Source organism: Oxyura jamaicensis, chromosome 2 (genome assembly GCF_011077185.1).
Source record: "Oxyura jamaicensis isolate SHBP4307 breed ruddy duck chromosome 2, BPBGC_Ojam_1.0, whole genome shotgun sequence".
In the NCBI taxonomy this organism is placed as follows: domain Eukaryota; kingdom Metazoa; phylum Chordata; class Aves; order Anseriformes; family Anatidae; genus Oxyura; species Oxyura jamaicensis.
Genome location: NC_048894.1, coordinates 131,290,010 through 131,302,987, shown reverse-complemented (window position 1 = coordinate 131,302,987; position 12,978 = coordinate 131,290,010). Strand labels below are relative to the sequence as shown.

General features: G+C 38.2%; 1 long non-coding RNA gene across 1 annotated transcript; it reads right to left on the bottom strand.

The window, feature by feature from the left end:
* Positions 1 to 56: 56 nt before the first annotated feature.
* On the bottom strand, positions 57 to 11,188 carry LOC118162396. Its single transcript, XR_004748434.1, has 3 exons — positions 10,709 to 11,188; positions 5,148 to 5,153; positions 57 to 66 (listed from the first exon to the last, which is right to left on the bottom strand). It is a non-coding gene; the product is annotated as an uncharacterized LOC118162396 (long non-coding RNA).
* Positions 11,189 to 12,978: the final 1,790 nt, after the last annotated feature.

Below are 12,978 nucleotides of genomic sequence, written 5' to 3'. Positions count from 1 at the left end.
TTTTTTTATTATTTTTTCTGGCAAAAAAAGAGCATCTCTTGGGGCAGCATGTGGTGTGGAGCAGCTCTCACTACCCTGAGAGTGGAGAGAATGTCAGGCAGAGGAGTAATGCCTTTGTGTAGATCTGCCTTTCATCTCAGCTGAGTTTTAGCTTGCAAAGCTGTACTTTTGAAAGAAAAGGCTGCATGCTACCTGACACTGATATTTTTATATATTACATATGCTAGAAAATAGGTCTTTCTACACATTCCCTCCATTTTTAAAAACAGCTATTACGTCTGTCAGTCTTGGGAGAAGGGATTAAACAGAAATTGTGTGGGCAGATAGGGCCTGCAAAATGCATTTATTAGCAGTCCTGGTGAGTTCTGGCTGCAGAGCACAGACAGCTGCGTGGTCTAACCTTGATGCAGCAGGATAACATGCAGGGAGTTCAGTCACCTGTCTTAGGTATGGATGAGGAGACTTTAATCATTACTGATAATTATGGCTCTTCTGGGCTTTGCAATTTGATTATCAACCCGTGATAAATGGAATAAGCAGGCCACGTCGCCTTTTGTGAGTCATGACAGAGCCATCAGATGTGAGCAACTTACGTTTGCCACTGACCTGAAAAAGTTCAAAGCAAAGCCCCAGAAGTAAAAGGAGATAAGTCCTGTGATCTTCTCCCTAACCCAGTCCTTGGTATGGGTTTGAAATTCCTACAGTCCACTCTACTATCTCATCAGGTCTACTAGGCCATTCACTCAAGAGCAAAGACTGGCCTCCAAAGCTAACAGCTAGATGCTGTACTTGAAAGTTCTAATTTAGGTCAGCTGACAAAAAAAAGACTTTTATGCGTATACATACTTTAAGTCCAATGGTGATCTTAAAATAACAGACAGGCAGAGAAAGAAGTGCAGGGATTCTGAAAAAGAAGATTATAAGTCTTTAGTTTTCTGCAAGTGTGTCTGATTTGCTCTGAGGGAAGCAGCGATGTGCTGACTAGACACAGATTTATTTAGAGCAGAAGTTCTTGGCCTCCTTTTTACCTGGGGACCCTTCTCCTGCCTAGACAGGTCCCATATCAACAAAGTCATGAAGCTGTAATGATGACCAAGATGCTTGTAATCTGGAGAGCAGTAATTTTCAATCTGATTTTCTTTCGTTATTATTCAGAGTACTTTGCATGTTGAATGGCTTATACAACCTTGTGGGTGTGAGTGACTCGTTACATACTCATATAGGTAAAACTTATTGCAAATAATTTGCCTTGTAAAGAGCCAAAATATGGAGAAAATACAAGCAGAAGAATTGCCAGTTTGCTCTTCATAAGATTGTTGTGGATTCTTGTCAGAAAATTTTCCTTGTTCTCCCATGTTTGAAAGCCCAGACTCTTGACAAGAAATTAGGCAAGGAAGTAGTCACCATTAGCTGGGAGGTTCTTGGTGATTCTTTTCATGCGTTGTTCCATTCTTCTGCTGTTGCAGTGCTGGCAACAGTAAATAATGTCAATCTTTGTTGGAATGAGATTCTAAATCATGCAAGAACATGTTGTAAGAAGAATAGAGCTGGCAGATGCCAATGAGTACTCTCCCATGAAAAGTAATCCAGGAGTACATGAACATTAAGGAGAAAGGAGTAAAGTCTACAAAAAGCCAAATGCAGACAGTGAGATCGAACTTGTCTCCTGAGAGCTGAGAAGCTGGATTAGAAACGTGCTGAGCTGAGGAACTGAAACACTGGGGAGCAGAAAAGCTGAATACAAGTGCTGCTGTCAGCTGTGTGTCAATAGCTACAGAAAGCAAAACCCCAGAGCTGGTGGGGAGGGACTGAGCTGGCGAGAGTGCACCAAGCAGTATGGGAAACAAAGAAATTCAGTGCTGGCTTATTGATCTAAACTGGAAAAGGCACAAATAGAATAATGAAGTCCCGAGTTTTCCAGAGCCCCTGGACTGATGTTTGTAGGAGCTAGTGCTGAGCTGATAAACACTGTCCCTTTGGCTGAGTGCTCAGGAGGTTCCCCACACCACAAGCAAATGCACAGTCACAAGGCACTTTGGAGCTCATGGGGCTCAGTAATGAGCAAGCTGCTGCAGTGGTAGATACCTGTGCAGGAGTGGATGGTATGACAGTACATGTTGCAGTTACAAAGGCACCATTGTGGATGCTAATGGTTCTTACTTAAGAACTGACTTTTTCTATGCAATCATTTTAAAATGAAAATATTAAACATTACAAACTAATGTAGATGATTTCAAGGCCAAGAGTCCAGAGTTCACATGTAAGTGCCTATTTTAGACAGTGAAATAAATAATTGACAAATTTCAATATTACAGTTGCTGTTAAAACAAGAATCTGGGAGTTTAGTAGTAAACTAAGAATCTATATTAGAAGCACATCAATTCAGTGTGGTTATAAAAATGGGACATAATTAAAATCCACTCTGAATGCTTTGTGGGTTTTTTGTTTGTTTGGGGAAATTGATTTCTTTATTACATTGTCTTATCTCTGTGTACTTTTACTGCAGTACTTATGTTAATTGTCTTAGCTCTCTGTTATTTCTGGAAAGTTTCAATTGATTACTTGGAAATGATAGATTACTAGCTGCCTTTGAAAGTTACCACCACTCCCTACCCTGCCTCCACCTCCATCCTCCACCCCCTCCAAAAAAAGGAAAAATAATGTAAACCATAGGCAAAATATCCAGCTTTATGAAGCTAAATTACAATTTCTGGTATAACACATGCAATATTTTTCATTTGTTTTGGAATGAAATGCATCTACACAAAACCTCTGCCCTGCAGTTAGCTGTCTCTAGAAGTAAGCATTAGATGGTAAGGTTTATTTGTGGCAAATGCAGAAAAATGGAGAAGCATCATGTCTTTAAGACTATAAATGAGGGCTTGACGTAGTTTTCACAGGAGGAACATCTGTTCATAACACCCTTTTCCCTTAGATGATTTCTGAATGGCTGTTTTCCTACAGACTGATCAGTGCTGTCTCATATTTTGGGATGATTAATAAATTAATTTTGTAACAACAACTGAAGATTGATTATTCCTGTGCCATCTGAGGTGCATCTGGGTTCATCTGAGATATCAAAGTGGGCTTGGTAGATGTGTCACATAAGGTCTTCAGAAGAGTCATACTCTTCTGGAACAACAGCTGGAGAGCAAGTAAGAAACCGTAAGCATCTTAAATGGTAAAGGGCTATCTTCGGGCAACTGAATTGTGCTCCATGGTATCTTTATTGACAACATTGTGTATTCCTGCAGGAATGAGATATATATGCAAAGACATTCCCGTGAGAGTGAAGAAAGTGATGCAATCCTAAATGTAATCTTCTGTCTAGTGGTACTTCTGAATGGAGGGTGAAATCTGAAGACAACTCTGACATCCATGTTGCAAGTAGAAAACTACATTTTGTTTGACTTAAGGAGAGGAGAAAATCCAGAAAGTATAGCACATGCTGTTGTCTCTGCTAGGGTTTTTCACTTTGGATAAAGTCTAATGTCCCTCAGATCAGCTTTTTAATATTTCATAATACTGAATCCAAGTGGACTCAAGCAAACAGCTCTGCAGGTCCATGACTGCTGCTCCCTCTGGGATGACATTTACTAGCATGACAGGTCTCCGAGGATACTCCCTGGGACAACAGGTGCTGTGCGATCTCATGTGGTTTAACTGTTGTAAAAGCATTCATATGGAAGTGCAAACATGCTGAAAATCTATATTCTAGTTTACCTACTTGTTAACTTGTTCATGGGCCATGTTGGGAAGCACTTACCTTTGTTTGAAAACCTCACATACATTCTTCCATGAAGAAAGGCTGATAGAGCTAGGGCTGTTCAACCTACAGAAGAGAAGGTTCTGGAGTGATCTCATTGTGACCTTTTGGTACTTATAAAAAAGATGGAGAGTGACTCTTTGCTCAATCAGATATTGACAGAGTGAGGGGGAATGGTTTTAAACTAAAAGAAGGGAGATTTAGATTAAAGGTTAAGAGGAAATTCTTCACTCAGAGGGTGGTGAGGGAGGTGTTCAATACCAGGTTAAATGAGGCCCTGAGCAATCTGATCTAGTGGGTGTTGTCTCTGCCTATGGCAGGGGGCTGGATCTAGGTGACCTTTGAGGTCTCTTCCAACCCAAGCCATTCTATGATTCTACGATTCTATGATAAAACCTTATGTTCACTCTAAGAGTAATGGTAGCCAGTCCTAGTGATTGCCATAACATTTGTAAGAATTTTGCTAGTATAGATACTCCCAAAGTGTTCATCCATAAGTACAGATGTATTTAATATTGTGGTATATCTAACTGAACACACGTAGAAGAGACAAAATAGTCTCTATAAACTATTAAGGCCAAATGAAATGTCAACAGTGGCTGCTTTGGCAATCAGTTTCTCCTTTACTTATAAGGAAAAAGAATGGCAGAAGGCATGTCTGATAACAGTCATTTTGTCCTATACTACATAACACCCAAAGTTTTGGAACAGCACATTCACACATTCAGCAACTGAGGTATCTGCTCTCCTCTTTGGGATATGAGGTCTCCAGAGCAAGGTCACACCTTTTCCTTTTCCTTTTTTTTTTTTTTTTTTTTTTTTTTTAACCATAATGACCTGGTTAAACATATCTGAGATTATCTACAGTGAACCAGGGAAAACACATAGGGCCTTCAGCCAGCTGAACACTGGTACGATGGCCTCCAAGAAACAGTGAAAAAGAAATAGCCAGGGGAAAGCAAGTGTTATCTGCAGACTGCACACTTAGCTACAAAACAATTGTTTGCCTTCAGCCTTAATGAAAGAGACAGAGACCAACACGTTCATCCAGGTCTAGAGAAAATCCACCACTGCATTTTGTAGTTGATGGCTTTGTTTCAAAATAGCTGTATAAGGACAAGGATTATTCAAGTTTAAAAAGTACTTCTGTGTTTGACTATGTCAGCATTCTCACCACTGAATATTCTAAAATGTGTTAAAATAATATTCAGAATTTCTTTGATAACAATATTTCAAAATTTATTTCAACATTTTCAATATAACAACATTTGAAATTAATTAGTCTTTGCTGACTTGGTTAGCAAAAGTTCATTTCTATAAATAAAGAGAGTACAAGGATTGTTAGAGGAGAATGTTGTGAGAAATAATTTCCAATTTTAACAGGTCACTTAAAAATTTTGGGGTGGATTGTTATAATGGCTGGAAAAAAAAATAGTAATTTTTCAATACGTCACTAATAAAAGACACTTGTTAGCCATACAAGTGGTCACTGAACCAACAACATGTGGTAGGAGAATGAGTTTATTAGTAAGTTTTAAACCTTTAGTTGTAGGCTTGGAAGATGTGACTCTTGCAAATGTGCCTTTTGCATACACTTTTTTCCATGCATTTGAGAAACCAGTTCCCAAGGTAAAAGCTGCTGACATTTTACTTTGCCTTAATAGTTTCTAGAGACTCTGTGTAGGAAGCAGAATTACATTCATTTTAAAATAAGTACATGGATTTTTGTCTTGCCATTAAATGACTGAATAATTACTATCAGATACTCATGAAAATGGAAGAGAAGTTTTTCTTATTTTGAAGTATGTCTTTGTAGCTATGAAAAAAACTCATATGGGTAATCAGAAAACACATGGTAGCCAAAAGTACATTTTCAACCATACAAAAGACATACGGCTTTCTTACACAAATACAAATTAGATACAACATTTTCTATAGTCAATACAATCTGAAGCAGCTTAGTAGACAGAGAAATACCTGATATTCTGGATACTTTGTAGTAAAGCTCTAGCTAGTCTGTGGACAATTCTTGTGTCATCTCTCTAATCCCATATACTCACTGAAGATAAAAAGAAATATCCTTTGAAATCTATTAGCATATCAAGCATTACAGCTACTACAAAATTTGAGAAACTTACATCCTATTGCAAACTATGCTGGAGGGAAATGCTATGGTCTATCTCAGGGTCTTGACTGCATTGTTTGTTTGGATTCCCACCCTGTTCATCAGGAATTGTATTTGAGCCCAAAGGTGTAGTTGATAATGTGAGTAATTCATCTGAAGGAAGCACAGATGGACAAAAGCTGACATTATTTCTTTCTGAAGGAATATGTGGACTGAAGATGGATTAGGAACACTGACAGATGTATAAATAAGTCATTCTTTGGCTTAAACTACCCTAGCCACAATTCATTTCCCAGACTTCTTCTTTAATATTATTGTTATTTGTCCCTTATCTGAATTTCTGTTGAATTAAAATATAATGTAGTGAGATTATCTGTGATTGTGGCATTCAGGAGACAGTCAGACTTAAAAAGGATCAGCAATATCTTGAGCTGCCTTAAGCCTACAATCATCACCAGCTTAAAAGATACAAACTGTTATATTAATTATTTGGGCATTTTATTCAAACCAGACATACTGATATATGTTTGTTATTAATAAATATTAATAACATATTACTCTAGTTATCTATAACATTTACATCACATGGTACTTTTCTGTTCATTACATTCTATGGAATTGTCTTCATAATATTCCTGTGAGGTAGGGAAGTGCTGCTGTCAGACAGTAATATCCAAGTCTATCAAAAAAGAGTTGGTGCAAAGCAGGCAAATGAAAATAGATTTCCTTAGGCTAAGGCTGACATTCTAGCTACGGGGCCACCCCTTCTATTTTTTTCATCTTGTTCATCTAAGAAAGTCCTGGAAATAATAGAGACCACTTCTAAACTATGGGAAAAACTTTTTTCTTCCTAATATTGGGCTTTGGGTGAAATTTTGGAATGAAATCAGCCATTCAAAAATATCTGTTTCAAAATATATCTGTTCCCTGTCAAGAAAGGAGAAAATACACTTTTTTTGAGGCATTACTGGATAAATTATTAGATATAGCCCTAAATAAACTCCTAGAATTAAAGATAGTGTTCAAGCACAAAGTGATAGCTCAGGATTGGTAGTCATAATGTTTGATCTTTGTTGCTAAGAGGAAACCAAAATCACAGGCAGTGGGACAAATGCTTTTTTTTTGCACATATGGGATATAAATAAAGAGCAGTTAAAATGCTTTTCACAGAGGAAGAGTAGCAGTACAATTTGGGGCAATCTGTTATTAGGATTTTGAAATGCCCTTTAAACACTGCGTGTTGATTAGTAAAGCTATTTCTGTACTGATTGCCTCATGCATTTGAAGAATTAAATCTCAATTGGAAGAACCAATAGAATTTATTATCTTATAAAGATCACTGGTCATGATTTAATTTGACAGTAATCTACATCAGAATAAGATTTTACAATAAGATTAGTTCTACTGAGCCCACTTACTTTGATGGTTCCTTCAATTAAATGCCAGGAAGTCTGTTCTGGAAAAATTACCCATTTCAGCCAAGCACTGTTGTTATTGTTGCTATTAATTACATAGTGTTTTAGATTTTAAAAGCTCATTACAGATGAACAAAAATCCATAAAAATTGTAAAGAAAATGCTAGTTCTGCTATTGCATTTATTGAAAATATTTTGACAGAATAAGACAACTGTTTATGTAATATTATATTATAGGTCATTCTTCTCTTTTCAGTGGCCACATTATATTTAGCATTTTCAACCTGCTTTCAAAAAAAAAATAAATTACAGTATAGGTAAAGGAGATCTAATTTTGCAAACCATTAAGTTACTTGTTTTTAAAACTTCCATTTTGAGAATACTTATGACTTTGCCAGTCTCTGAGTTCCCCTTTTCAAGGCATTTTAGCAGAGTACGGAAACTCTTCTCTTACTGACAGCACAATGATGATTAATTGTATTATCTATAATTTTCCATTCTAAGTAGCAGCCTTTGGTATCTTATATATTCTGATGTAAGTATTTGTTTTTGGTTTTATTGTTAGAATGTACAAATTACTAGAGCAAACAAACCAGTTTCCATTGTATTCTCTCAAGGCAAGTTTAAGTATAAGATTTTCCTGCAGACCTGTTGATTTTGACTGTGATATAAGGGACTGGTCATGAGAACTCCATGAAATATCAGTAATTTTCCTTTAGAAGATCTCAGATACTCTGAAGCATGTTATGGTAAATGTCATCCTGGGAATTTTGGTAAATTTCCAAGACCTGATTTCCCTTTCTCTTTGGAATGAAGGGAAATTATGGATACTCTCTAGTAATGATTGGTGCGGGATGCCTACAGGCACCCCAAAAAAACCTTAGGCTGTAAAATCTGAAAATGGTCTGTTCTTTCAGTACAATCCTGTATCAAAGCTTACATTAGGTAAATTGCCTTTGTAGACAGAAAGAAGAAATAGGGAATTGTTCAAACCAAACCACTACTTAGACAACCTAATTTGTAAAGTCAGTATGGGTTTTTCTCTGGCTCAGACTCTTTTCTGATTCACTAATGTACTGTAAATTTTGCTTGGATTTCAGAGACCAATGCAAGTTATGCCATTGATCCCATAATCAGATTAGTAAAGTCTGACTGTTGCACCAATGTGGAGCCTCACAGGCTTTAATTAAATTGTGAATGTAGTCTATTTTCAAATAATGTAGAATAAATGTCAGACTGACCATACTTTAAAACACAAATAACATCTAACCAATATAAAGCTGGATTGCATCTTTAGATAGAAATGCTACCTTTTAATTCAAAGAATCTGACTATATGCTTTCAGCTACTGTTTTCCTCTAATTGTTTGAGATCAAGTATTGGAGGCCTCCTTGCTGTCTCAGTGTGCAGCCGGTCTCTTTTGTGCATGTTGGATATCCATCTGCCAGCCTACTAGCCAGGAAGTTGACATCTGTCACTCCTGAAGTGAAAATTCACTGGAGGTATATACAGCACACAGAACACCTAGGACACCAGTGGCACTTGAAAATACTTCTGATATTTATAGTATCTCTGGTGATGGCAAACTGTGTAAGGATAAAATACACCACAGATATAATATTTGAATAGTAATCATCCTTTAAGTCATCCTTTAATTGTACTGAGAAAAAAAAGCTCAGTAGGTTTTTTGTTTTGTTTTGTTTTGTTTGAATTAATGTACTAGCAGATAGAGCTGTCACCAAAGATAGAGCTGTCACCAAAGCTCCCATGGTTTGAAACTGTGATACTTAAGAAAAAAAATATTGACCTACATTTGGTAAGTTTTTGACTGAAGAACTTCTCTCTTACATGTTCTGGGACATTATGACTTAAAATGTGTTGCAAAACCAGTTACAAAGCATTTGTCTGAAAAAGAAAGTTAAGGGAATGTGAAACCTGAAAGGATGTGGATTTGGAATAAAACCCCATTTAAAACTCCATGTGAGTTTGCTTATAACATGTCTACAATATCAAAGAAACTTTGCTTTTCAGATGGGAGATCTGTCAATTTCTGAATCAAAATGATTTTCCTTACCTTCACTTCAAAAATATCAGCATGGATGATGAGTTATCTGAGCTACTGGAACAAGTCCAGAGGATGGCTATAAAGATGATTAGAGGACTGGAGCACCTTACAGGCCTAGAGAATTGGGCCTGTTTAGCCTGGAAAAGAGAAGACTGAGGGGAGACCTCATAGAATCATAGAATCATTAAGGTTGTAAAAGACCTCCAAGATCATCTGGTCCAATATGACCAATATCACTGATTAAATGTCCCTAAGCACCACATCCAACCTCCCCTTAAACACCCTCAGGAATGGTGACACCACCACCTCCCTGGGCAACCCGTTCCAATGCCGGACTCTTTCTAAGAAATGTCTCAAAATTTCTAAGCTAAGCCTCCCCTGGCACAAATTGAGGCCATTCCCCCTAGTCCTACCACTAGTTACCTGTGAGAAGAGGCCAACCCCCAGCTCCCCACAGCTTCCTTTCAGGTAGGACCTCAATGTCCTTCTTGTACTGAGGCGCTCAAAACTGATCATAGTACTTGAGGTGCAACCTCCCCAGAGCAGAATACAAGGGGAAGATCACCTTATTATAAATATCTGAAGGAAGTGTTGAGAGGAAAGAGCCAGTCTTTTCAACTGTGCCCAGAGAGAGGACAAGAGGCAATGGGCACTCTTTGAAGCACAGGAAGTTCTAGCTGAATATGAGAGGGTATTTCTTTGCCATGAGGGTGACAGAGAACTGGAAAAAACTGCTCAGAGAGGTTGTAGAGTCTCCTCTGGAGATATTCAAAACCCACCTGAATGTCATCCTGTGAAATGTACTCTAGGGGATCCTGCTTGTCAGGTGTGTTGGACTAGAAGATCTTCAGAAATCCCTCCCAACTTCAGCCATTCTGTGATTATGTGATTCTATGATTCTCTGATTTTACTGTAAGGGCTGTAAAGACTTTTGTGATGATCCGTGTCTGACCCTGTAGGGGTAGGCACAGGTGTTCCTTGAGTTCATTCTTGTCTGAGCTACAGCACATCTTTTAAAATTTGTTTCAATTAGATATTAAAATGTCACAGATAGAGAATCCAGAACATTCTTCCTTTATGTGTTTGTTAGTTTCACTTTTTTACTTCCTGTGTGGTTTGAGTCTGCTGTTAGATTTGCAGCCTAGCACCAGCTTCCAGTATTGTGAGTTTGTTCACCTGCAAATTGTAAGCCCCATGATTATCAAATGTATCTCCTCTATGAAAATAATCACAGATTCATCACCTTATCACAGAATCACAGATTGTTAGAGATTGGAAGGGAACTTGAAACATAATCAAGACCAATCCCCCTGCCAGAGTAGGAACTCTTAGATCACAGTCACACAAGAATGCGTCCAGGTGGGTTTTGAAAGTCTCCAGAGAAGGAGACTCCACAGCCCCCCTGGGCAGCCTGTTCCAGTGCTCTGTCACACTCACCATGAAAAAGTTTCATCTCATATTTAAGTGGAACCTCCTGTGTTCCAACTTGCACCCATTGCCCCTTGTCCTATCATTAGATGTCACCGAGAAGAGCCTGACTCTGTCCTCCTGACACTCACTCTTTACATAGTTATAAACATTAATAAGGTCACCCCTCAGTCTCCTCTTCTCCAAGCTAAAGAGACCCATCTCCCTCAGCCTTTCCTCATGGCTGAGGCTCCATTCCTTTAATCATCCACATGGCTCTGTGCTGGACTCTCGCAAGCAGTTCCCTGTCCTTGAACTGAGGGGCCCAGAACTGGGTGCAATATTCCAGATGCGGTCTCACCAGGGCAGAGTAGAGGTGGAGGAGAACCTCTCGAGACCTAGTAACCACACCCCTTCTAATACACCCCAGGATGCCATTGGTCTTCTTGGCCACAAAGGAATTTATCTTTTCCTTATTCCCTGTCCTTCTTAGTTTGTAATGGGAACCTGAGACTTCCTGGCTGCATTCGAAGTAGGAGTTTTGACTGAAGAAGCTCTGAAATAGTTGGTATTTTACTACTTCATTTAATGCATATGCGACTATGGTATGTTGGCCAAGACCCCCTTTTAGAGAAGGGAGTTCACCACAGAGGTCAAATCATGAAGGATTCAGTATTTCACATTTATAGTCCAGCTTTATATCTCATCCAGAACAGCTCAGATGCATTTGTCTTCAAGAGTGATCTGCTGGAGTCCTCTGATTACATAAGAACAAGCAGAGAAGAGTCTGTGAATGGTCTTTGATGTGTGAAAAAAGGTGTATTTGGTACTCTGCATTGTATTTAGGAGGTTTTCAAACATCTATTGTAGTGATCCTAGAGACTTAGACTATGTGTATGTTTATGTGTGGGTGGGTGTGTAACTTTTTCTGATAAATAATAGGCTTCTCTAATAAGAATAAAAACTTCAAAGGGATGTACCTCCTTTATGTATCCTTTTCTCAGGGATAATTAATATCTGAGAATACTGTTGTTTTGTTTTTTTGTTTGTTTTTGTCAAGGTAAAGATTTCATCTTCCGATATTAAATACATATTTTACAACTCCTTTTGTATTTTTGATTGTTTTAGAATAGAGCCTCATCATTACAACATTTTTATTTGCACTTTCCCTCAAGATTTGCTAGGTTTTTGAGCTAAAAAAAAAGGGTGGAAAAAAAAAATCTGTCAAACTTACTTGGGGTTTCAGTGTCTTTTTTCTCTCCTACTGTCATCAAAATCATGAAGGATATTCTCTGTTGCTATATTGGTCCAGGTGCCATCAAGGTTTCATGTTTTCTTTTCCCAGCCAAGTTTAAAGGAATTTTGTTGAACAAAAATTTTCCTTGGTGAAAAATATTGCTAGACACACATAGCAAGCTCTCCAAAAAACACACCTTGAATGTTTTGCCTTAAACAAGTTTTATTTGTACTTTCAATGTCTCTGTGTGTATTTGCACTTTCCATATGTACACAAACTTTAGAGGCTCATTGGTACTTTGATGTGGCTTTAGCTAACTCGTTGATCAGTGTGTCCTCAGGAATATTAATAGATTAAAACACAGCAAAACTCTCTGGATCTAAAGAGAATTCTGGAGAGGTTTGAGTCTTGACTTCATGGTATAACACAGGTATATCAATTATAATAAAGGCATTTATAATAATTAAGTGTACATTTGAGTGTTCTTTAACATTAGCATAGAATAGATACAGCCATACTCAGACAAAAACTTGCCAGCCAATAGTGCTTTTGGTTTATTCTAACCCCGAATCAAGGCCAGAAACAATCTGGGAGAGTATAAAGTGACCTGACTGAAGCATACCAAGATCACAGAATCATAGAATCATGGAATGATTTGGGTTGGAAAGGATCTTAAAGGTCATCTAGTTTCAACTCCCCTGCCAAGGGCAGGGGCATCTACCCCTAGACCAGGCTGCTCACAGCCCCATCCAATCTGGCCTTGAACGCTTCCAGGAATGGGGCATCCACAGCTTCTCTTGGCAACTTGTTCCAGTGACTCACAACCCTTGTGGTGAAGAATTTCTTCCTTACATCTAATCTAAATAAGGTAATGGCCCAGCTGAAGTGCATCTACACCAATGCACGCAGCATGGGTAACAAACAGGAGGAGCTGGAAGCCATCGTGCAGCGGGCAGGCTACAA